Source organism: Leopardus geoffroyi, chromosome B4 (genome assembly GCF_018350155.1).
Source record: "Leopardus geoffroyi isolate Oge1 chromosome B4, O.geoffroyi_Oge1_pat1.0, whole genome shotgun sequence".
Classification (NCBI taxonomy): Eukaryota; Metazoa; Chordata; class Mammalia; order Carnivora; family Felidae; genus Leopardus; species Leopardus geoffroyi.
This window is the reverse complement of record NC_059341.1, coordinates 94,062,565-94,087,940: the sequence shown is the minus strand read 5'-3', so window position 1 is coordinate 94,087,940 and position 25,376 is coordinate 94,062,565. Positions and strand designations below refer to the sequence as shown.

The 25,376-nt window shown below is 38.6% G+C and overlaps 1 long non-coding RNA gene across 4 annotated transcripts in view; it reads right to left on the bottom strand.

Moving 5' to 3' along the window:
* Nucleotides 1–18,952: 18,952 nt before the first annotated feature.
* The window catches only part of LOC123590520, a 156,530-nt gene continuing 150,106 nt past the window's right edge, over nt 18,953–25,376 (bottom strand). The window contains exons 5-7 of one of the 4 annotated variants that reach the window (XR_006708818.1): nt 20,915–20,970; nt 20,107–20,175; nt 18,953–19,939 (exon numbers count right to left, since the gene is read on the bottom strand). This is a non-coding gene — a long non-coding RNA (uncharacterized LOC123590520). Of the gene's footprint in view, nt 20,971–25,376 lie in introns of all 4 variants that reach the window. The other 3 variants (XR_006708817.1, XR_006708816.1, XR_006708814.1) reach the window with 3 other exon arrangements.

The following is a 25,376-nucleotide window of genomic DNA, read 5'->3' as shown; positions in this document are numbered from 1 at the left end:
ATTTTTTTTTTAATATAAAACAAGGAGAAATAATACCCATCCTTCCTCTGCTATAGAAACATAAGGAGGCACAAACGAGAGCTTGGCTATGATGTTGCTTTGTAAACTGTCAGGGGCTGCTTAGCCCCTTCAGGCTGCTATAACAAAAATACCACTGACTGGAGGACTTATAAAAACATCAGAAATTTATCTCTCACGGTTTTGGAAGCTGGGAAATCCAAGATCAGGGCACCGACAGATCCTGGGTCTGGGGAGAGTCGCTTCCTGGTTCACTGATGGCTTTTTGCCATGTCCTCACATAACAGAAGTGTAGAGGGCGCATCTCTGGGGTCCCTTCTACAAGGGCACTGATCTCATTCATGAAGGCTCCACCCTTAAGACCTAATCCCCTCCCATGGCCCCCACCTCCAAATACCGTTCCACGGGGGTTAGGATTCAACATATGAATTTTGGAGGGACACATACATTCACACCATAGCAGAGGCTTAGCATATGCAGGTTGTTGTTATCAAAGACGAAATGCAGAAAAGGAAAGGGAAGTAAACCCCATGGTGGAGATTCTCTGGGAATGTGAGGATAGGTCCACTCTCTAGGGAGGGACAGAGTAGGACAAATGCAGAAGAGGTAGTATGATTTAGGGGGAAAGACCCCCGAATATAGTCCAAATTGCAGGGAACTGGGAGGAATCCTTAAGAAGGTGGAAAGAAAGATGAACGAGTAGAGGCTGGTGAGCATTACTGTGCCTCTGACACTTAGTTTTTTTTTTTTTTTTAAACAGTTTATTTAATCGGCATGAAAGCTCTATGGGGTAAGCGTTGTCTCGGTTTTATTTGTGAGGACACTCAGGCCGGGGAAGTTTCAGTACTGTACCCAAGGTCATGTAGGTAGTGACAGCCCGGATCTCAATGCTGATCTGAGGCTGTGTGATGATACAGTCTTGGCTCCCACAGAGCCTGATGGGGTCTGCTCCTCGCTCTGTTGGGACGTGGCCCCGTGAGAGCGAGGGCAAGGTTAACTAGGGAACACCTGTTAGCCTCTTCCTCCACATACACCTGCAAACACTGCGGAGACATCGGACCACCCACAGGAGGCAAGGGAAGGAAAAGGAAGGTAGGAAGTTGTTAAGATGTAGCACCAGTTCTGACTTCGTTGTGGGGGAAACGTGCATCTGTGCAGTAAAGGAAACTGTTGGGGCTGGGGAGCATGGGGACTACTGCGAGCCATGTTTACTTGTGTTATTTTCTGTTGCTAGGGCTGATTTCTTCTCATATCATGTTTCTCTTTATTTTTAAGTCATGTGTTGATATTACTGTTTGCATTAACTAGTTATCTGTGTATCTCCATCTGAGTCAAACTAAAAACCATAAATGACTTCGGTAACAAATCTGGAAATTGAATCAATTGAACGAGATCTAATTTTCTTCTCTGCATTACCAATGTTTGCCTGATGAGGATTTAAATCAACTTTGAAAAACCTTAATTTATTTGGGTGTTAAATTCAATCAAGGCAGCCCACCAGGCCAGCTGTTAGACCGACTGTATATAAGTCACTTGGACTGAAGATACTGGGAATTTTGCCCGTAAAATAGGGGACCATGGTGAGAAATCAAATCTTGACAAGCTTAGAATATAGGATAGTTGAACAGTCTGGGATAAAATGAGCAAGATGAATGCGATTTCTAGCTCATAGAACTCACTTTCCTTATAAAAGTCTGGAGGGAAGTTTTGGCTACATGTATGAAGTGGTAAATCTAAGTGGTGATCAGGATAATTCAGCCCTAAAACCCTTTTCTCAAATTGATAAATGATGTCGAGAGGCGAGAAAGGGGATGGGGCAATGTTTTTCTCTCACGTTTTCTTTGAATAATGCTTTCAGTTTTCTCAGTTCACCTGAAAGGACACTGTGTGTGTATGTGCTGAATGTATGTGTGAGAGGAAGACAGAGAGCATTCCAAGCTTTTCAAAGTTTCTCTCCTAGCTCTCTCTACTCGTCTGCACCCTGCTGTCTGTCAGGCCCTGTGAACATCTCTGTTCTAGTCTGATGGTGCCGGGCACAGTGCAGTGAATGACTAGGGAGGGAAATGCTGACGGCAGACTCAGCGTTTGAATCTTGGCCTCACCACGTTCTTCTGGCCTTAGCACGTTTTTTTTAACCTCTCTGTCTCGGTTTCCTCATTTGCAAACAAAGATACTAACAGTCCTTACATCTTAAGGTTGTGTTGAAATAAATTTCTAGGCCCAAAATGGAGCCGCTCCTGCCCAAGGTGCCACATCAGGAAACAGAAGCTTAGACAACTTTTGTGTCCCTGTGAATGGCTGTGCTTGACCAGAAACAGTATATTCAGTCAGCCAGCTCCAAATGTCGAGCCAGCTCTGGGCCTTCTCACCCCAAACAAGGTGGACTGTGGGGACCAAGACAATCAGATATTTTCTATTTTTCTCTTTCTTGTTCTTTATTCTTTATCTCATAAAAGTTTCTTGCCCTCCGCCCCATTTTGCAGGCCCAAAAGGAGACTGTCCACTTCACGGCATGTTAAGTAATTTGTTTCACCTAAATGGTCTTTAATCATTTTCCTAAACAGTTTCATGAAGATTCTATAAGAGAATGCATGTGGAGCATCTGGTAACATGGTAAACACTCAGTAAATACCTGTCAGGTCATTTTTACTACGAACACGCTCTCCATTCTCTGTGAGGATATATGACTTTCTTGAGGAAAATAATTATTTTACTCACCTTGTGATCCTCATGATACCTTGTATATAGTAGGTGCGTAATAACTGTCTACCTAAGGGAAGAGAATCCACATTTTAACAATACTCAGTGTGTTTCAATTGGCCCTTGGGCTTCTAGAAAATACACCTGTTAGGATCAGCACCCTCACCTTGCAGGTGTTGTCAGGAGGCAGGTTGAGGGTTTGAATGCTTCACCGCTCTACAAATAAACTCACAGTATATTTCTCAATATCCTAGATGCCTAAACGTCATTTTATTTTTTGAACATGCATTAGTTAGGTTGGAACCTACTGTTCTGTGGTCTTTCCCAGGGGCCTGATTGTTACGGAGCTGGTAGGGGCCCCGGGTACATGGAGAATTATGGTTGTGGAAACCAGACAACTGAAGTTTTCTGCACAGCTTTGCTGAGAAAATAGTCATTTGTTTCCTCCGCATTACATTCTTGCACTTGCTTTTACGTGAGGTGGTCAAACAGAGGCAGAGGGAACATTGATTAGGGGAGCCATCTCTATTATTATTAAGACCTTTGAAAGTCCTGTTGGGCATTTGCTAAGGAGAACTGCTTTAGAAACAGTATAATCACTCACTGTCCACGTGGGGCAAACAAATCTGTGGTCCTGCAGAGATCAGTTAGGTCCCACAGATCAAGCTAATGAACAGCATTTCATTGCAGAGGGATGACAAAAATGGACTCTTACTAAGAAGCACTGTGAGGGGGGATCCTGGGTGGCTCAGTCTGTTAAGCGTGAACTTTGGCTCAGGTCATGATCTCCAGGTTCATAGGTTCCAGCCCCGCGTTAGGCTTTCTGCTGTCAGCACAGAGCCTGCTTTGAATCCTCTGTCTCCTTCTCTCTCTGACCCTCCCCCGCTGTTCTCTCTCTCTTTCTCCCTCTCTGTCTCTCTCGTTCCCTCAAAATAAATAAACTTAAAAAAAAAAAAAAAAGCACGGTGAGGATAAAGCGTGATTAAAGTGAGTCGGAAGTTACCAAGCAGGGGTCAAGAAAGGATGGGGGTGTGGGCTTGATCATGGAAATACCGGCCCAGATGAATTAATTCTATGGGCGTTTGTTTATAATAATTGTGCCTAAATGTTTGAGTAATAACCACACCCCCAAATTATGTGCAAATTATGCTCCTTTCAATTGCATAAAACAGTTTACATGCCCATTATCAGCTGAGCCAAGGAAAACGTAATGATGTAAAAGCTAAGATCGTCATGAAACGTTTCCGTAAAAAAAAAAAATGACTTTGGTTTTTCCTTGTTTGCTTGTCAATTTCAAAGGAATCACATTTCATTAGATCATATAAATAAAGTATCCCAGAGGCACTAGCCCTTACTATTTCAGTAAGCTACCCTCTATTTGGAAATTTTCTGTGGCTTTAAGATAAATGTATTTCCTTCAGAAAAGCAATCCTCACAAAAGGAACCTAAGTAGATAGAGTAGAGGCTGTTTCTAACGACACTCAAGAATTCTTGATGTTCTCCTGTGTGTGGCGATCCCTCCCTTATGAGAGGAGGATCAGAAGATGCAAAACCCTATGGTGTACGGAGCAACTTAAAAGAAATATGTCAAAAGCTCATTTTGCGCGGTCCCACTTTGCAGCAGAATCCAATCCCATAGAAAGTGAAAAGGCCTGCTCTTCTGTGCTTGTAACTTGTCTTTGGAAGCCAGCCTTGATAAACCTCACAGATCAACACCCTCCCCGCCCCCCCTCCCCCCCCCCCCCCCCCCCCCCCCCCCCCCCCCCCCCCCCCCGAGCAAATGTGGAAAACCACTTGTTAGTTCCTCCCCTCTAAACACTCCTCCCTGTGGCTCCACTTTTTAAAACTCTTTTATTTTTGGTAGAAGTGAGGCTCACCAAGATCTAAAATAACACGAAACCTCCTGAGGTCTATTCCAGCACGAAGTGGGCCCAATATGAGAACTGGTGCATCATGTGTTTTAAGGCAGAGGAACGCTATTTTTTTTTTAACACCAGAATTTCTCTCAGAAAGGGGTCTGCTTTCGCTTTGAAAAATACCCTGATAAGAGCGGGGAGAGGAGAAGAGAGCCCGGGAGGGGCTGGGGTGTGGGCGGAATGTTTCTGAGACAAAGGGAGCAAATGGGCAGGGACTTCCCAGCCGAGCGAAAGGGCTGCAGCCAATGGGAGGGCGGAAGTGGCTTGCATCTGTCCTGACGCTTTCTCTCCTCGCTCCCGCACGAATCTTAGCTGAAATTAAGGAACTGGTTACACATTTAGTGTTAAGTCTTATTAGTATTATTATTATTATGTTTGTAAACGCGTAAGAGCTGGGCGTGTATCCAGATCAGCAGAGTAGGACAGAGTGAACTTGTGTGGACCCAAGGAGAGAAAAACCTCTGAGAATAAGTATTTAGGGATTTTTAAAGAAATTGTGGCGAGGCCTCTAGACACAGATCTAGATGGGTTTACTGAAATCTTTGAGGGGGTGACGAGGGGAGTAAGGGAGCCTTTTATGGTGTCTTGGTCACACCAGCTTCTTTACGTGCAGAGTCACTACTTTGTGATATTGTCTTCATTGGTGGGAGGCTGCTGTGTGTCTTAAGCTACTTCATGGGCAGGCACTTGGAAACATGATTCTATAAACACCGGGCATTATAGTTGATTCTGCCGTCTTCGAACTGGCTAGACTTCAAAATGATGTTAATTTAAGAGGCTGGCTGATGGAAAATAAAGATTCTTTCATAGAATAACAAAGCACTGTAAGCTCCTAGTCTTACAATTGATAAATATCCAACACCACCAGTTTTTCCAACAGCAATTAAAATCCTTAAAATCAGGGCCAGGTAAGTTGGATACCTAATATTCCCATTACCCCAGGTGGTTAAGGTACAGGTGAAGAGGGGTCAATATATTTGACCCTCTGCCTATGTTCATCATATCTGTGCTAGGATCAAACCTAGAGTACCACTGTGTACATCAGAAACAAAAACACATTTGACAGTGTTTCACAGGGTATCTCAGAATTTGGGGGGGGGGCATACAAATTAGTGGCACATCACCTGAAGAAATGATTCAATCTCATCAGATACTTCCTCTGACTGGAATGCTCTGATCCAGAGTTTCAGATTGCATCACTTCCTGAGAGATGCCTTCCCTGACCACCCCTTACAAAGTACCCCTCTCCCCCGCCCCCCAGTATCACTCTGGCTTTTCTTCACAACACTTATTACCATCTGAAACAATCCATTCATTTTTTTTTTTTCAAACCTGGTTTTGGTCTGTCTGCCAACTATTCCAATATGAAGACCATGAAAGCAAGGAATTGACACTCTTGCTCATTGTTTCTCAAGCTCTAGGATGATGTCTGGCATCTTAGCAGAGCTCAGTAAATATTTGTTGAATCATCTGATGAATTTCACTCAGCCTTTAATCTGTACAGATTATCGAAATCCTCATAGGCCACTACAAATATAGTGTGGTTATTATTATAAAGGAAATACATACCGAAGGATTCTTTAGCTGGTGTTTTGATCTAATTCCTTTTTATTATCATCCTAATCTTGGATCATGTAAATGATGATCACATTATACCCATCAGGATACTTTGCAAGAAAAAAATTCAGAATTATAGCAGTAATTTGGCAGTAACTTCCCAGTGCAATTGGGAACTGATGCACTGAAAGTGAATCTAAAGATTCAATTAAATGATATAACAGTAGGGTTCAGTTTTCATATGGAGGGATGTTTTGATGTTCAATTTTAGCTTTAGGTTAATAGCATTGTTAGATTACATTCTTGGGTCATTAAAAGGATGAGTTCACTTTTTTTTTTAATATAAGAAAACATGCAGTGTTGGAAGCTAGATAGCAATACCTATTGATAAGATTTTTAATATTACTTTTGATTTCAAATTTATTCAAAAATATAATTATGACTAGGGGATGTATAAATGTCTTCAAAATGAGAACACATAACAAGAATGTTCTTTAGCTCTATATTATGGATAATTAAAAAAAGACAATTCAGGGTATAAATGCACTGTTTTGAGAGAATGGAACTATTTTTCTCCTTTGTACCTTATTGCTTTGATTTTTTTTTTGGAGGATCTTATTTATCATAAGTTGCCATAGGAGCCTTGTTTTATGATGTAACTAGACTTGTTAAACATAAAATTATTAATTTTATTCTATGTATATTATTTTCTCCATCCTCATATGAGAATAACAGCAGAAGCACTGCTGAATTAACCTGAGTGCAGAAAAGAAAGTTCCAGAGAATTTTTCAAAATTTCATTTCCAGAATTGATGGGTGTGTATGCACCACTGGTAAAGAAAGAAGTATTTTCAGGTATTTACGTATGCACAAATTGCTTTGGTTTTACCTCCAAAAAGCATTTTAGTTATCTATTTTTTGCATAACAAATTACCACAAAATTTAGTGGCTTGAAGCAACAATAGGCATTTATCTCTCACAATTTCTGGGAGGAATTAGGGAGAAGCTAAGGTTCTGCTGGGGAGTCTTTCATGAAGTTGCAGTCAAGATGTTGCCCAGGTTGCAGAAAGCTTGACTGGGGCTAGAGAGTCTGCTTCCAAGATGGTGGACTCCCATGGCTGGGGAATACGTGCTGCTTGTTGACAGGAAACCTTGTTTTCTCATAATGTATACTTCTCCATAGGACTGCTTGAGTGTCTTTACAACATGATGGGTGAATTCTCCTGGAGCAAATGATTCAAGTAAGCAATGTGGAAGTTGCTATGTTTTCTGTGACCTAATCTCAGAAGTCACACTATCACTTCCATCATGTTCTACTAGTCACACAAACTGACCTTCATACAATGTGGGAAGTGACTGACTACGTGAGGGCATACATACCAGGAGATAAGAATCATTGGGATCATCTTGGATGCTAAGGATAACAGTGAGAAATCACAAGGTTATTTTAAAATCTACCACTGTCATGAATTTTGAATTGATTACCAATGTTCACTAAAAACTGCTTTGAAAATTATGGAGTGGTGGTGCAGAAACGGAAATAGCATTTAACAAGAAGGCTTGATAAGTGTATAAATAACATCCCCCCCCATATTATGAATAGTGTGTATCATCACATTGGATAAAGCAAATAAGTAAATATTGTCAAATCTGCTTCATAAGATCATAAACCTTTTGGTGGGAAATGAGATCGGATAATTGAAAAGAAAGAGAAAACGGAGAAGGGAAAGGTCGGAAAACAAGGATCTACAGAAAGAAAAAAGTAGTGGCAAAACAAAAGAGAAGGGAAAGGGGATAACAGGGATGAGAAAAGAAACAGGAGCGATAATAACGTAAGATATAGAAGACGAAGATATGGAAATAAGAAGCAAAAGGAGTGTAGGAAAAAGAGATGATTTGCACAAAAGAGAGAAGAAGGGAGGAAAGATCATGAGAACAGGAGAGAGTTTAAAAAGAAAAAAAAAAAGTAGAGATTAGCCTTTTCATTCCTTTCCTCTACCTGTGTTTAGATCCTTCGCCACCTCAGAACAGGACCAGGGACTTGCAGCCTCTGACTTGGTTTGCTCCCTGTGTTTCTGAGCTCTTCTGGGAAGGACCTGGTTTTCAGCTTGTTGTCCAGACTGGATTGGCTAAGCGCTTCTGGAGAGAAGAATTGAATAAATATTTTATTTAATATCCAACTTGTTCTTCTTAAGGACACACTCTCTTGCTGGATAACATTTTTCTAAAAGTATTGAAAAATGTGATTTATCTGGAAAAAAAGCAGACATAAGCAAATAATTTTCTGGGAGATTTTGGTTCTGTAAAAAGCTATACCATACTTCTTTTGGTTCCCTTTGTGTTTCTGCAGATTAATATAGTTCATTTTTTTTTTTTTTCATTTTGGGTTTTTGATTTGGGGTTTACTTTAGTTCAGTTTCCTGATTCAGTTCATGTTTCTGTGATTAAAGTAAAATGGTGGTTAAAAAAGTATTCAAATGGCTGGTTTCCTTAGCTAAGACTTTTTTCTTTTTTTTTTTTTTTTTAAACAAGACTACATAATTTGTCTTTCAATAATGTTTAACTTACAGATTTAAGGGAAATTTGGATAAGCAATTTTCATATATTGAAATATAAGATGAGCACACTGATATCTGCTTTTTTCATACATTCTAGTGTACTTTCTCACGTACAAGTTAACTCACGAAGGTAAAGGCTTATACACGAATTCAAAGTGTGGGGTTTTTTCCTCTACCTTTTCCATTTCACTGATTTTTGTTTGTTTGTTTGTTTTGCTTGAGTCTTTGTTTGTAGGTGAATATAAGTGAGCTGAGGACAGTTATTTAACAAGCATTTATTGGCTAGCCATTATGTACATAATGAATAAAAAATGTACAGCATCTGGGGTGAAAAAAGAGAGAAAACAAGATATAGTCATGGTTCCTGGGAAACAGAATGTACATAGGTAGAAACAAAGTGAGTGAGAAGAAACACAAAATGATATAAGAAGTGTGCAATAATTTAGAACATATTAAATGTGGGGTGCCTGGGTAGCTCAGTCGGTTAAGCGTCCGATTTCGGCTCAGGTCATGATCTCACAGTTCGTGGGTTTGAGCCCCATGTTGGGCTCTGTGCTGACAGCTCGGAGCCTGGAGTCTGCTTCAGATTCTGTGTCTGTCTCTCTGCCCCTCCCCCACTCACGCTCTGTCTCTCTCTCTCTCAAAAATAAACATTAAAAACAAAAAACAACAAAAACCCCAGAAACAAAGAAAAAGAACATATTAAATGTGTCACCAATAGGAGAATACAGAGTGAATGATCCAAGCAGAACTGGGCCAGTCTTAGAAAACTGCCTTCAGTTGGTGAATGTTGAACCAAAATTTGAAATTGGGTTTAGACGAGGATTAATGGAGAGGAGTGAGATTGATTTCTTTGGGGTTGTGCGAAGTAGGGGTGCCGGGGTGAGTACAAGGGGATTCCCAGTAAAGGTGAACACGTATCTCTAGTGACTTGGGAAAGGATTTAAAGAAGTGAATCTGGAAAGATAAATTTAAATGCACAATCTGTGACCCAAATTTTTTCAACAAATCCTTTCAAAATGTTACAGAAGGCTTGTTGTTTGAGAAGAACTGTGTATTTGTTCTGTATGAAACAGCTTGAAATGATGATAATGGATAGCAGAGCTTAAATATATGATAAGTAGCAAATGTATACATATTTATTATCATATACTTAACAAATGAGTGTAAAATATGAATGTCTTATTTCTCTAAGCTGAAAAGTAATTGAAATAACATGGACACTTTCGGACGATATGTATTTCTCAGATGTGCAGATGTACATATAAAAGGCTGCTGTGATGAGTTCTTGACTAGGAGTCTGTAGACTGGATTTCAGATCTCCGCTTTATTTATTAATACTTCTGTAACTTGGATAAGTTGCTTAAATATGTTGAAAGTCAATGTTACAGTGTTCTGTGAGGATCAAATAAGATAATGTATGTGAAATTACCTGGCATATGGTAGGCACTCAATGTGTTTTTATTTCTTTACTGTTTTCTTTAAGAAGCAATGGGTCTTTTCGGAGAAAGTTGCTTACGGCTTTCCCAACCCTTGCAGGGTGGGAACATAGATGAATGTGGAACATGCTTTGATTCATATTTTAAGTAAAGGGTGAAGCATGTCTTTTATATTTTTAATGGAAGGAGTCAGGAAACTCTATACCTCTAAACTTCAGCCAGTTTTCTGGAAATGGGTCTGGGTGAAAATAGACCCACTCGTAGCCAATCAAAGGGACTGGCCTTTATTGCACAGACCAAACATTTACAAAAGTAGCTTTTTGCCTCCTCATTGAGCTTAATTTATTGTAGAAAATTTGGAAAATCCAGAACGTAAAGAGCATCTGTAATCTCATTAGTTACAGAGAACCTTTGGCGTATTTCCTTCAATCTCTTTTATACAACATAAACCTCAATTGGAATCAACTGTACGTATCTTTTGTAGCCTGATTTTTTTCATCTTACACTGTATAGAAAGCATATTCTTAGGTCACTACACAGAAGATTTTTCTGAAAACATACTTTTGCATGGTTATGTAGTATAACCTACAGTATGGTTCTACCGATAATTTATCTAATTATTCCCTATTTTTAAGGCTGTTTAGGATATCTACCATAATACATATCACTGCAATGGTTATCAGTATACCTAAATCTCTGATTATTTCTTTGAAATAGATTTCAAGAAATGGAATTATTACATCACAAAGTATAAACACCTTTAAGCCTCTTAACTCACAATGAGCATCGTCCTATGGAAAGGTTGTACAAATTTTATGCTCCTCTTACCAGTGTGTGACACTCAGCATTTCCCAGAACCCTTGCTGCAGAGCATTTCTACAAAGACTTCCTTCACAAGTGGTTGCCATGTCCATCTGTGCTGATTAATTTCTGGAAACCTTTGTTAATGGTTTTTTATTAACGATCATTGCCATTGTACCTGAGGCTTTTCATTTCTTCTTTATCTTCATTATAACCTACATGTTTCCTTTTACAGTGTTTTCTGAAAAACAGCAAAGCAGTACATGTGCTAATAAAACTAAAATCGAGATTTAATTTCTTAGATAAATTCGAGGCAGGCTGACAAACTCAGACTTGTGGGAAGACTGGATGGATGGTTGCCTGGCAAATACTTCATGAGTCATTGTTTTTAAAACCTCCAGAGCCAGGAAGAAAGGGCTGATTAGCTGGGATGAGTTATCATATTCCCATTTCATATATTTCTGGAAATAGTGCAGTTTTGTGAATGTGTTAAATGATCCCAAATTAATACATGATGATAGAAGCAGAAGATGAGCTGATTTAGGCAAATGTGGCCCCATGACCTAGTCATGAACTTTTCTCAAGTGGGGGGAACAGTCCTTTTCCAGCAGTCCCTTAGGCATTTGTATTTATATGTGTACATGTCTGCTCCCTCACTGGCTGGTAGAGTTCCCTGAGATGGAGAATAAGTGTTTTCATCTTTATTTTATGGCTCAGACTAAAGAACATTAGCCATAATAGAATCATGTAGATGAACAATTCCCTGGTGGCTGGCTAGAAAAGGAATTTTTGAGCATAGTGGCAATGAAAGAAATCTCAAAGGACATTATTAAAATATTTGAATATATAAAAATTTAAAATGTCTCCACACTACTCCCTGCTCCATAAATTCCTAAGCTCATAAGTGAACTTAAATGTCAAAACAAGTAGGGGAAAATATTTTTAGTAAAGTTGACAGCAAGGGATTTAATGCCTTTAATATATAAAGAACTCATAAACATCAATAAGAAAAAATATTAAGAGCACAATAGTTAAATGGGTAAAGGACATAAATACGTAAAATAGAAAAGAAAGAAAAGAAAATAGAAATGACTAATAAATATTAAAAATGCCCAACTTCACTTTTTTTTCCAAAAAAATTTTTTATTGTGGTAAAATACACATAACATAAAATTTACCATCTTAACCATTTTTAAGTGTATAGTTCAGTGTCCAGATTCACTTTTAATTGAAGAAATACAGAATAAAAAAATCAGATATCATTTTTGATCGTTAGATAAAAGATTCTTTTTCAGTTTTAAGAATGATAAGCCTGGCAAAGGCAGAATGAATAGCAATGTATTTTGGTGCAACCTATCTGGAAAGCAATTTGGGAATATGTATCAAAAACTTTAAAGATGTTCATACTCTTTGACGTAAGAATCCCAATTTTAGAAATCTATCCGAAGGAAACAATCTGAAATGTGAGTAAAAGCATTTATAGTACATAATGCTACTTACCTTGACAAAAATAGTAGAAAAATTTAAAAGTGCAATAGTAAGATTTAATCAAATAAATTTTGGTATAGCCAGACAATAGATTATTTACACATCATTTAAAATGTCAATGGCATTTTTTTTTAAAACATGGAAAATGCTTGTAGTTTGAAGTGAGAAGTATAAAATACTCATTTATGCATGCAGGCATATCTGCATAGAAAAATTACTAGAAAGAAATATACCAGCCTATCAGCAAGAACTATTTCTGGATAGTAGAATTCCATGTAACTTCGTCTTCATCTCCTTCATATGTATTTTTGAGCCTTTCACAACAAAAATGTACTACAAGTAGAAAGCCAGTTGTTAAAGAAAAGCAAGGAATGAGCAACACGTGGAAGAAGGTTCTTTTTAATTCAGGAGACATTTGAAAGCTATATGCTGTGGAGAAGAGTGGAGAGGGACAGGTTAAAGGTCTAAGAAGAGGCTTTACTGTGGGTGAGGTCCTGGGGCACAGGGTTGGAGGAGACCTGGGGAGGAACCTCCTCTACCAAGGACTGAAGGAGAAGGATGCAGACAGGTTAGTCACCGGCAATAAGGAGGTGGAGAGATTCTTGCTTGATGACTATGACTTTCCCTGAAGGAGAAAACAAGTGAGATTCTCTGCTGGGCATCTTTGGTGAAGCTTGAGAAAAGTGAGCAGATTTGAAATTGCCACTGAGCACAAAGGAAGGACTTCACGTGTTATTTATCCTCAAAACCTGCTCCTTATTCTTATCTTCTGATCAGTGATTGGCATCAATGATCCAAGACAGAAACCTGGAAATCATCCTACCCATTCCTATTGATTAATAAAGTTCTCATAGTTCAATCCCCTAATTATCTCTCGAACCAATCTTCTCTCCACCTCCTCTCCATCTTCTTGCTTGATCTATTGCAGATTCTAAACTGGTCTCTCTAGGCTCCTTTATATCCCCATCTTTCAAAAATCCAATTAGGGATGTTGTCATACTTCCATTTAAAATACTTCCTGGTCTTCAATTGCCTTTAGGATAAAATCCAAATTCTGTTCCAGGATATACAGGGCACTTTGACCTGGTTCTTGTACCTTTTCAACTTTATTTTTTTCCCCATCATTTGTCTGTCCATCCATCCATCTATGTGTCCATCCATTCCATTCCATTCCAATCCATCCATCCTTCTATTCACAAGTGCCAACAGTATGCTGGAAACCATGTAGGCTAAGCGCTAGGGAAGCAATACAAAGAAGTCTAGACGTGGTGTCTGCACAAGAGCAACTTACAGTCTGGGGAGGTAAATAGACATAAATATGTGTGATACATGTTATACTTATCACAATGTGCTAAGGATGCAGTGAAGGCACAAGGGAATGACTGTCAGGTCTCTGAGGCAGGGATTGGCAGGGAGATGGAATCAGAAAAAGTTTCACAGAGGATAAGACCCTTGAACTGAATCTTGACAGGTAAGTAGATTTTTGGTTCCTCCCCTTCTCCTCCACCTTCTCCTCCTCCTTCTTTTGTGAAAATGGAGAAAGGTGCTTCAGGTAGAGGCATTAATATGAACAAAAACATGGAAGTATGACACAGTTAGTGGCATTGGTGGACCTGCATGTTTGGTATATCTGTAGCACAGAGTGTAAGACCCTGTGTGTGTGTGTGGAGGGGGGGGGGGGGGGGGGAGGCAAGCAGTGGAGGAGGATGTGTAGTAAGAAAAAGAGACTGGAGAAGAAGGAGGCAGAGGTCAGATGGTGGAGTTCTAGGCTCTGTCCTGAAGGCATGGAAAATAATTGACAGGGTTTAGATGGAAGGGTAACAAAATTAGATTTGGGATTTTAAAAGATCTGGTTGGCTATAATGTGGACAATGGATTTGGAGGGATGTAAGATACTGGAGGCAGTGAGGCCTTTTTGAGGTTGCTATTTAGAAGGGAGATGATGAAGGTGTCAGGGCTGAACTAAGGAAAGAAAGTGGAATGTTTCAGAAATGCTAAGGAGGTATTATGTTCTCTAGCAATGCTTCTCCAACTCTGAGTTCCTGAACTGGTGGCAGTCTGTGTACTGTTTGTTACCAGTCTTCTGGGAGAGAAATACAGAAAGTGACAGTAAGCATGTAGAAATTTTTGTAGCAGGTTAAAGAAGTCATTTTGTATCTGTTAAATGTAATAATGAAAAAATTGGACTTGTATTTTGTAGATCTTTGCTTTTTATTTCATTTGTCTGCTAATTAATTTTTATTGTATTTTATAAAAGTATTGGGCCCATATATGGGCAAGCAATACAAAGTGGACCTCATCACGGTTGGTTGAGAGGTACTTATCTGCAGGACTTGGTAACTGAGTGAATGTGGGAATAGGTGGAAGGAGGGGAATAAGATGACTCTCGCGTTCTGACAACTGGGTGTGATAGTTATAGAAAGTTAAAGAAGTGCCATTTTGGGGGAAAGAGGGTAAACCCCCACTTCCCTATTATTTTGGGTTACAGTGATATTTTTAAAAATCCATTTGGGGAAACATGTTATAATCTTTCATGCATCTTGGGTTTTGCATGCACTTTTTCTCTATCAATAACATTCCTTACTCCCTTCTTCACTTGACTAATTTAAAGACAAATGTTTCAGAAGCATTTTTGTATCATCAGCATCGGGCTAAATGCCCAACTCATTCATTATTTCATTTAATCTTCACAATAGCCCTGTGAAGGAGGGATCTTATTTTGTAGATGAGAAAACAGGTTTGGAGAGGCTACGTAACTTGCTCAAGGTCACCCAGCTGGTAAACTGGTAGAGCTGGGCTAAGAACTCAAGAAATCCAATTCAAGAACACATATGCATATTGTCTAGTCAAGACTCAGTGTAACTGTTGCCTCTTCTAGGAAGCCTTCCCTGCTGTCTTTACTTATGGGTACATCTTCTGCATTTCCACAAGACACATGCACGCATCTGTCTCCATCCTGGCACTTGTCATGCTCAATTAGAAGCTTTCATTCATTTGTTGTTGTTTCCCTTTCTTTCCTAAACCGGGCACTACTTGAGGGAAGGAAGGATTCCTTACATCTCTGATTCCTCAATCCACAGCCTAGCGGCCAGTATTAAGTAGGAGCTTGGTAAATGTCTGTTGAATAAATGGAGGTGTGAGAAAACGTGGTATTTTATTGGGGGATGTTTGAGGAGGACAGAAAATAGAGAGTATGGGCTAAATGTAAACAAGTAAACTGGGGCAGATCATGAAGATTGCTATATTTTGGGTTTAGGAATTTGCAAACAGCAGTCACAGAATCCTTTATCCTTTTCACCTCCATAGATACCATACTTTTCAATGTTGTAGCTCTGTACTGGGGACACTAATCAGTGATGTGTCAGTACATGTTTAACAGCTACCTCCTCCCTCCCTTTCCCTACAAAAATCCCTGATTTGTTGTGCTTTTTGATTTCCATGGTGTACATGCTCCTGTAATGGCCAATTTCAAGCTACCAATGTGATGCTAGTCAACATGAAAGTGGGAAGAGATTCACAGTTTTGATGCCAAGATAAAATATTCCACCACACGGTTACAATAGACACAAAGCACCTCAAGACCACAGCTAATAGTAAAATGTAGTGAATTAGGAAGGGAGGAGTTTGGAGAGTTTATTACCTGTTTTTAATACGTCTTTAATGATACCTTTATATAATTTAATTTTTAATAGCGGCCGTGTTTAACCTCTGGCTTACAAAATTCCTTGAGTTTTAACAGTTGGCTCTCATGAGCTGATGTGAGGTGACACCACCGTCACTAATCTCTTTATCTATAGATTCATTCAAGCCCAATTCGTGGGCCTAATTTTATTCCTAAGGAGGTCCCTATAAGAGGTTCTGGGTCAGTAGCTTTTTGAGGTAGTATTAGCTCCCTTGTAATCTGCTCTAATCTTTGTGATCCGGTTCCTGAGTACCCGAGTTTTGACCTTGTTTTGCAACAAGCAACATGCCCTACACATACCACCATCCTTGTAGAGACTGCTTCTTGTCCCGAATGCTAGTTTCCCTCTGATGCCTTCTCCAGGCAGAGTTGATCAAGGTGTACAAGTTCTCTGTACAACGTGACACCATTTACATGTGGACTGCTTGCTTGGACTGCCACTTGTTACATTTTATTCTATTGCTTACCTGCCCCACTACTGCTTAAATACGTGCCCTGGTTTGCAAGGAAGTTTGGACTTGCTTTGAATTCTAGCACATGGTTCTTCTATCCTGCTCATCCTCTTAGTTTTAGATCTACTTTTGGGCTCAAGATTCTGTATTCCTTTGGCTTCAGTAACTGACACCTGGCCTTACTCCATGATCTGATTACAGGGATGTCTGGCTTCCTGACTTTGGCCTAGCCAACCACAGCTCAAATTCAAATGCTGATAAATAGCAACATGAGAAAATGAGCTAATTTAAGGAGGTCTTACAATTTTATTGTTATCAATATCTGTCAATAGTTGCCAAAACCCTGGTTGCCTTACTTGCAAACAGTTCCTGGAGAGTCAAGACCCTGGGAATTTTTGAAGGGTGCTTCAGTTAACATAATGGAGCCAATGAAACAATCAAAAGGCAGCTCTCCACCAGCTATCAATTCAAAGAAGGTTCAGAGGAGATTGAGTGAACATGTGGGTCTTTTACAGATTGAGTTTCTCCTTGCTATAGCCCATAGGAAAGGCATATGGGATAAATCTAGACTAAGCACTAGACGTTTTTGAAATAAAAGACACTATACTCATGCATAGTCTTATACTTATTTGCTATCTGAACCTAATAAAATCAAGGCTCTTCATTAAGAAGGGGTTTGGTATTTCTCTTAATGTTCAATAGATATTAACACTGGTAACCTAATATTGATACAGAACTAATTTTAATAGATTTCAGTCTTAAATACCATTGAATGATCTGGGGATCGACTTGAGAAAAACCACAAGGAGAAAAGCATGTTAAAAACTTCAGCTGGTTCTCTCAGTGGGAATAAACACCTTTAGTTGGTAGTTTAGGACTCAGGCTGTTGGTCAGAGGTGAAGAACTGCCCCTGTGCCTCATTGATGCTTTGCACCTGCTTAGGGGTAGCTGGGGCAGTTCCTAGTTTAGGAAAAGGTCTCTGAGCTTATCACTGAACAAAATAAATCCTTACTAATTCCAAAAGTGTTTGGTTTTTCCACACTCTAGGAGAGTAGCTGTGTTTAATGACATAGTAAAAATCTGCCCTGGAACAGGAAGTTGGTTTTCTGGAGAATATTTTCATTCTCAGACTTTTTCCATAGAAAGAGAATTACCTTAAATCTTTTCCCGGATAAGGTAGGGTTAGAAACAAATATTCCAAGAAATACATCAACAATGGAGTGAATTTGGAGAGCTTGGTGTCTTACCTTTTCATCAAAGAAAGTGATGCCAAGCAGGTCAGGCTTCATGGGCATGTGGCCCATGAAGTTGCATAGAGTCCTGTGCTGAGAAAGGCTCCAACTTAGCCTAACACTGCTGCCATTTTGGATTTCTATATTTCTGAACAAGGCCCCCCGCATTTTCATTTTTCACTGGGTCCTGCAAGTGAGGCAGCTGGTCCTATTGACAAAAGAGGTGGAATTAGGCTTTCAAAGAGGATTTTTTTTTTTTTTTCTGCAAGGGTGCCCCAGGATAACACTGAAAACATGCCTTGAAAAAAAGAATGATAATTTTTATTTATCCAGCTAGGCAAGGCTTCACTGAGAATGCCACAAATGGTGTTATAAACATCCAAGTGTGTCTAACAGCCTACATTTATATACCACATCGCCTCATCCTTCATTCCCCATTTTGCAGTTCAGGATACGAGACATGGATAGGATAAGAAAATCATCAATGGTCCTTTCTACTAAATGGAGTAATCACATTGGTGTTAAAAGATGCTTCGTAGTATCTCTGGTTATTCTAGTTATTACTCTTGAATTCAGAGAAAACTAATGAGCTAGGGCCCTTCACAGGCCTAAGCCAATGTGCATTTGGAAGCTAATAGTGAATTGCACTATAGAACAAAATACATTCTCTCCTTTGGAACATCAACTACTGACAATTTTATTAGGGGGAAAGTACTAAATACAACACAGTTTAGTGTCTCATAACTGACATTCGATTTTTACTCAAACATTTTTAACTACACTACTAAGCTTATGTGTTAGAGGCAACATTTTCATCCTTAGAAATTTATCCTATACTTTATTCCTTCCAGAGAATTGAAGATTTGGCTTATACTTGTTGGATACATTATGTGATCCTATAAAGCCATTTTCAAATTACCTCGACTTTATTTTCAAAAATCTTTGTAGGTACCAAGGGCGCCTGGGTGGCTCAGTTGGTTGGGTGTCCACTTTCGGGTCAGGTCATGATCTGGTGGTTTGTGGGCTCGAGCCCCACATCAGGCTCTGTGCTGACAGCTTGGAGCCTGGAGCCTGCTTCGGATTCTGTGTCTCCCCCTCTCTCTGCCCTTCCCATGCTCATGCTCTGTCTCCTCTGTCTCTCAATAATAAGTAAAGGTCAAAAAAAAATTAAAAAAAATCTTTGTAGGTATCAGACCATATTGGTTCAAGGATGGGCTCTATCATCTGATTTTCTGGTCCTTAGGTTTGCATCTATACTAAAGATAATAAAAACAGACACCTCCCATAGTTGCCACAAGAGTAGGAAGTACCCAGCACTTTTTAGAACATAGTTTAGAACATAGTTAGAACTCTGTATATATGAATAATTATTTCATTTATGAAAACTCGTACAGAATAGTACAGTAGGTGGATCTTGGGGGTATAACATCTCTAAGCTTCAGTTTCTTCAGCATAAAATAAAGTTAATAACAACCATCTCACAGGGTGTTATAAGGATTAAATAGGATAATGTGTAAGAAGTGCTTAGCACAGGGCCTGGCATATCATCCTAAGTCTTACTAAATAGTATCTTCTATTATTCTATTTGAATTTTCTCTCTGTAATGTAGGTCTAGGTAATTTCCCAGTGAAATTTGGGACACGGTATAAACTACTTTATTTTTAATAATATTTTTCATCTTTTTCTTCTCCATAGGTTGCATTCTGTTAGGAGAAGGAGGTAAATGTTGGCTTTCACTATACAGTAATACTTTTCTGTATGAATTATGCATTTTAAAAATAAACTCTGGAAAGATATGTTGGTCTTTTTCCAGTGATCCTTTTATAAAGGGCTATTAAAATAACACATAAAAGAAATAACATTCATTCATTATTAATACCTTGTAGCAGTGATTACATCAGCTCAGTCTGGCCATCGATCGGTCCTCAAAGCCCTCAATTCACCCGGAGCTCAAGGAGCAGACAACAGAGGGAAACCAAACAGCACATCTTCTCCCATGTCCTCCAGAACCTGTTCCAGGGCCTCCTTCTCCTGCCCCTTCAGCCCTTCTTCTCCATTGGTTCCTTTTCCTCTACCCCCCGGTGTGGTCAGGCCTTCTTAAACAAGAAACAAAATAATTTTTCTCTCAAACTTGTTCCTCCCTTGAAGTACCTTGCCCTTTTCTTTGGTTGCTAAACTTATGATAAAAATGGTCTTTACTTCCTTAACATCTGTCCCTTTTCACTCTCTTCTTTCACCCCTATGACTTTCTGGAAACAGTTACCTTGAAAACATTAAGAACTTCCTAATCATCAAGGCTTTTGACGTTTTCTTTGTCTTCATTCTTCTTGACCTGTTTGAAACATGTGATACTGTTGAAATTTTGACCATCTCTTAGAGTCTGGGACACTGTTCATACTTTTCTGGACACCTGTGTCTTGGTTTATTCATAGGAAACAGCAATGATGCCAACTTTGCAGAATGTTGTGAGGATAACATGAGGTGTTATTGTTAACATGTACAGCAATCAGTAAGTTTCACTTGACAATCTCATTTACCCCCAGGATTCTAAGTCTTATACTACATAGATGACTCCTATATCTATATTTGTGTTTTGATCTTTCTCTAGATATTCATTCTTCCTTTTTAACCTCTATTTTTACCTATAATAATAACATCCTGGGTGGTTAGAGCTGGGAGAGTTCTTAGAGGGACTATTCTCCACTTACAGTGGAAGAGATAGTGTGCAGAGGAAATGGTTTGGGCTGCAGGGTCAGTAAGGATGGCTTTAGCTTCAAATGTCAGAAATCCCAATGTAATTGGTTTAAATGTGTGATCTACCATAACAAGAAATACAAGAGTATGGCATGTGAGGGTTGGTTAGTGTAGAATTTCAATGATAGCATCACAGGCCCAATTTCTCTCTCTACTGGCTCTGCCATCCTCAGCACGTTGGTCTGTTCGTAGGCCAGTTCCTTGTGGTGAGATGGGTGTGGTGGTTCCTAGTGTCCCATTCGTACCTGACAATGGCCATTGAAAGGACAGACCATCTTATCCAGTATAGCTCTTCTTAAGAGTGAGTGTTCACTAACCTGAAGCACACAGCCGATTTTCCTTCATACTTCATTGGCCAGACTTGTGACATGCCCTGGGAATGGAAGATGTAATTGACTTAGACCAATTAGAATTTGCCCTCTGAGACTGAGTCCAGCCTCCTCCAAAGCACATGGACTACGATGTTGGGTTAATACAGAAACTAAATCTGGTTTCTTTGAGATTAGAAAGGAAGAAGGTACAGTGGAAAATGAATGTTGGGCCATATCCCACAGTGTCTGTCACCATCTCCCAGGAAATCAGTGGCAAGTGCCACAACCCGAACTCAGGTTTCCTGATCTGTACCCAACTCTCTTCCAATAATTCTTACTGCCTCTCAACAATGGAGCCAGACTCAACACGTCCACCATCTAACTGTTCACCTTTCTACTCAGACTTGCCCCTTATCACATTTTCTTATGTACTGACCATTTTCTTCTAAAGGTGGGCTACCATTTTCTCCCGTTAGCCATTTTTGACTTGTCTCCTTATTCTCCATAGTTCATTTCCTAAATCTTATTTAATCTCTCTATTAAAAAAATCTCATACATTCACTGTTTTCTTTCCATCATTACTATTATCTCTGAGTGACATCTTTATTATATATGACTTGGATTATTATAATAGTCTGGTAACTGATCTTCCTGAACTGCCTCTCTTTCCACCTCTCATTTACTCTTCAAATCATTGCTATATTTATCTTCCTAAAATATTCTTCCTACCTTTGAAAAAACTTCTTTAGCTTGGTGCCCAATGAGACCAAGCTTTAATAGTTTTTTAAAATTAGAATAAGTTGTTATTTAAAAGTTGTCAGTAGCTTCTATTTCTAGTGTTAGAATTTATAAATTTCCTTGGGAAATTTATATCCTTTTACCTGAGAACAATCTCTAGAATGGTTTCTTTTAGATAGATGTAAGGCAAATAAGATACCATTGTTTATTTTATTTTATTTATTATTATTTTTTATGTTTATTCATTTCCTGAGAGAGGGAGACAGAGTGTGAGCAGAGGAGGGGCAGACCTCCAGGCTCTGCACTGTCAGGACAGAGCCCAATGTAGGGTTCGAACCGTGAGATCATGACCTGAGCTAAAGTTGGATGAGCCACCCAGGCGCCCCTAGGTACCGTTGTTTACAGGAAAGTGTGTAACAGAACCTTTGTTTTATGTTGACAAATACTGCCCTTTTGGGAGGTTCCAAAAAAAAAAAAAAAAAAGATGGGTATATTTGCATAAGGTTCAAGAAGCCTTCTGGGAAGTAGTGGATAAAGCTATGATACTCTCCTTTTTGAAGTTTAATATTATTAGAAAAGTATCAGATGAATTAAAATGGACCCAACTTAGGTCATTTGGCAAAAACATCAAATTACTTTGAAAAGTAACTTATCATAATAGGAAGGATAATCCAGAGTGATGACCAAAGCCATATGCAAAAGCTTAGAATAAGTTTGGGGAGGCCTGGTTCTAGAAGGGCCTGTCTGAGCTTAGTGGGGAGGCTTTAAAAATTGCTGCATGCATACATAAGCGTGTACACACACACACACACACACACACACACACACACACAAGAAGCCAAAGTCATAGAAGGGCAAATTTAAGGTCTAGTACTGAAGTGGCTTGGGGGGCAGTGTGTGGAGTTTCTAAGCTGTCCTAATACTGATGGAGAGCCATCTCCACTCATACTTGAGGAATTCTACCACCGCAGTGCTAGCAGCTATAAATCAGTACCTCATGTTTTTTTGGGGGGATTCTGGGATTTTGGAGTCACAGTTGTCTTGAAATCAGGCAAGAAAAGATATGAAGCTATCTGGATTGGGAAGAAAGAAGTAAAACTCTCTTTATTCAGAGACAACATGATCATTTACACAGGACATCCTATGTAACCTACAAAAGAGCTCCCAGAATTATTAAGTGACTTTAGCAAGACTGTAGGATACAAAATTATATACAAAACTTCATTGGATTTCAATATATAGTACTAGCTATGAATAACCAGACATTGAAATATAAAAGTAACATAAAAATATAAAATATTTGGAGATTAATTTGAGAAAAAGTGTGAAAGATTGGTACATGGAAAATGATAAAACATTGGTGAGAGAAATTAAAGAAGATCAAAATACAGAGATATATTGTGTTTACAGATTGGAAGACTCAATATGGTTAGGAGAGCAGTTCTCTAAATTATTATATAGATTCAAAGCAATCCCAATCAAAAATCCCAGTGTTTTTTTTTGGTAGAAATTAATAAGCTGATTCTAAAATTTATATGGAAATGCAAAAGATCTGGAACAGCTTAAATAATTCGAAATAAGAGAACCAATTTGGAGGACTTAAGCTACCTTACTTCAAAGCTTTTTATAACACTTTAGTAACTAAGACAATTGGTATTGGCATCAAGGTAGACAAATAGATCAATGGAACAGAATAGAATCCAGAAATAGACCTACACATATATGGTCAATTGATTTTTGACAAGCGTATTTAGATGAAAAGGATAGTTTTTCCAACAAATGATGCTACAACAATTAGATATTTATCTGCCAAAAAACCACATTTCCCCCCCAAACCTCTTCAATTCATATCTTGCACCAATACAAAAAAATGAACTCAACATGGATCATAGAGTTAAATATAAAACTATAAAACAAGAAGAGAACACAGAAAATCTTTGTGACTTGGCAAAGATTCCTTAAAGGCAAAAGCACAATGCATTAAAAAAAAAAGATACATGGGACTTCAGCAAAATTAAGAACTTCTACTCTTTAAAGCTAAAGACTGGGGAAAATATTTGTACATCATATATCTGATAAAGGGCTTATACACAGAATGCGTAAAGAACTCTGAAATCTCAGTGATAATAATAATTTTAAAAGGGACAAAGGTTTTGAGCAGATACTTCATCAAAGAAGCTATAAAAGTGGCAAACAAAAAAACACGAAAGGTTTTTACTCATTGGGGAAATGCAAATTAAAACCATAATAAGATATCACTACACACCTATTCGACTGTCCAAAATTAAAAAGTGGTGACCATGCCGACCTTTCTCAAGGACGTGGAACAACTGAAATTCTCATATACTGCTGGCAGGAATGCAAAGTGATATACCATTTTGGCAAATAGTATGGCAGTTAATTAAAAAGCAACATAAACATACTAGGTGACTCAGCCACTTCATGGCTAGGCATTAATCTAGGAGAAATGAAGGCATATGTTCCTACAAAGACTTGTATATGAATATTGAAAGTAGCTTTATTTGTAATAGCCCCAAACTAAAAACAATGCAAATGTCCATCAAAATGGTGAATGAAAAAACAAATATGGCATATCCATATAATGGAATACCACTTACTAGCAAAAAGGAACAAACTATTGATACACCCAACAATATGGATGAATCTCAAAAAATTGTGTTGAGTGAAAGAAGTCAGACTAAAGAGTCAATAGTGTATAATTCCATTTATACAAAGTTCTGGAAAGTGCCAATTAACCTACAGTGGCAGAAAACAGATCAACAATTGCCTAGCGATGGGGCAGGAGGAAGAGATTACAAAGGGGCACAAGGAAACTTTTGGGGGTGATTGATATGTTCATTATGTTGATTGTGGTGATGGTTTCATGGGTGTATATACATGTCAAAATTTACCAAATTATACGATTTAAACATGCACAGTTAATTGTATGTCAATTATACTTCAATAAAGCTGTTAAAAAAAGAGATATTTAGATAGGTAAAAATAGGTAATGTTTGAAATACTAGTTGTACCTAGTGAGTCTATATTTCTCCAACTGACTAACCTCCAAACCCTTGGATCTGGCATTTGCTTTCTGTGGTCCAATCTCAGGCTAATACTCCTGCTGTATTTCCCACTGACATTTTGAATTTCAAAGGGGACTGTTTCCTGAAACGGTATTATCTTTTCTCATGCATTTCATTATCCTGGAATGGGCGGCCTACCATCTTTTGATCTCACATAGAGATAATCCCTCCTTCTTCTGAACCCCCATAATTCTTTGTACTTTATGGCACTCATCATATTCATCTTTATATTATAGCTTATAAATACATTTCTTACCTCCCCTATAACAGTAAAAGATTCTTGAAGTTAGTGACCCGTGTATTTATTATTCGTCCTAATACCATAATGGTGTCTTAGAGAATATCTTATAAATAGTAACTGTATATATGTATTTGTTTAACTGAGGATTTTTTAATACTGCTCAAAGACTAAACAACATTTTATCGTGTTTAAAAAATATGAAACTTTTCCTAATTGTGATGTATGCAATCTTTGTTCACATAAGATTGGGGAATATTTTTCCTTTGTTTAGGTTGTTTAATCTCTCAATCTATTGTGAATACCTTGTGTTTATCATCTTTAAGACATTTCTCATTACCTGAGTACCAGAAACTATTGTTTGTAGTAGATTTGTAATTGTTTAAGGATCTCCCACATAATGTAC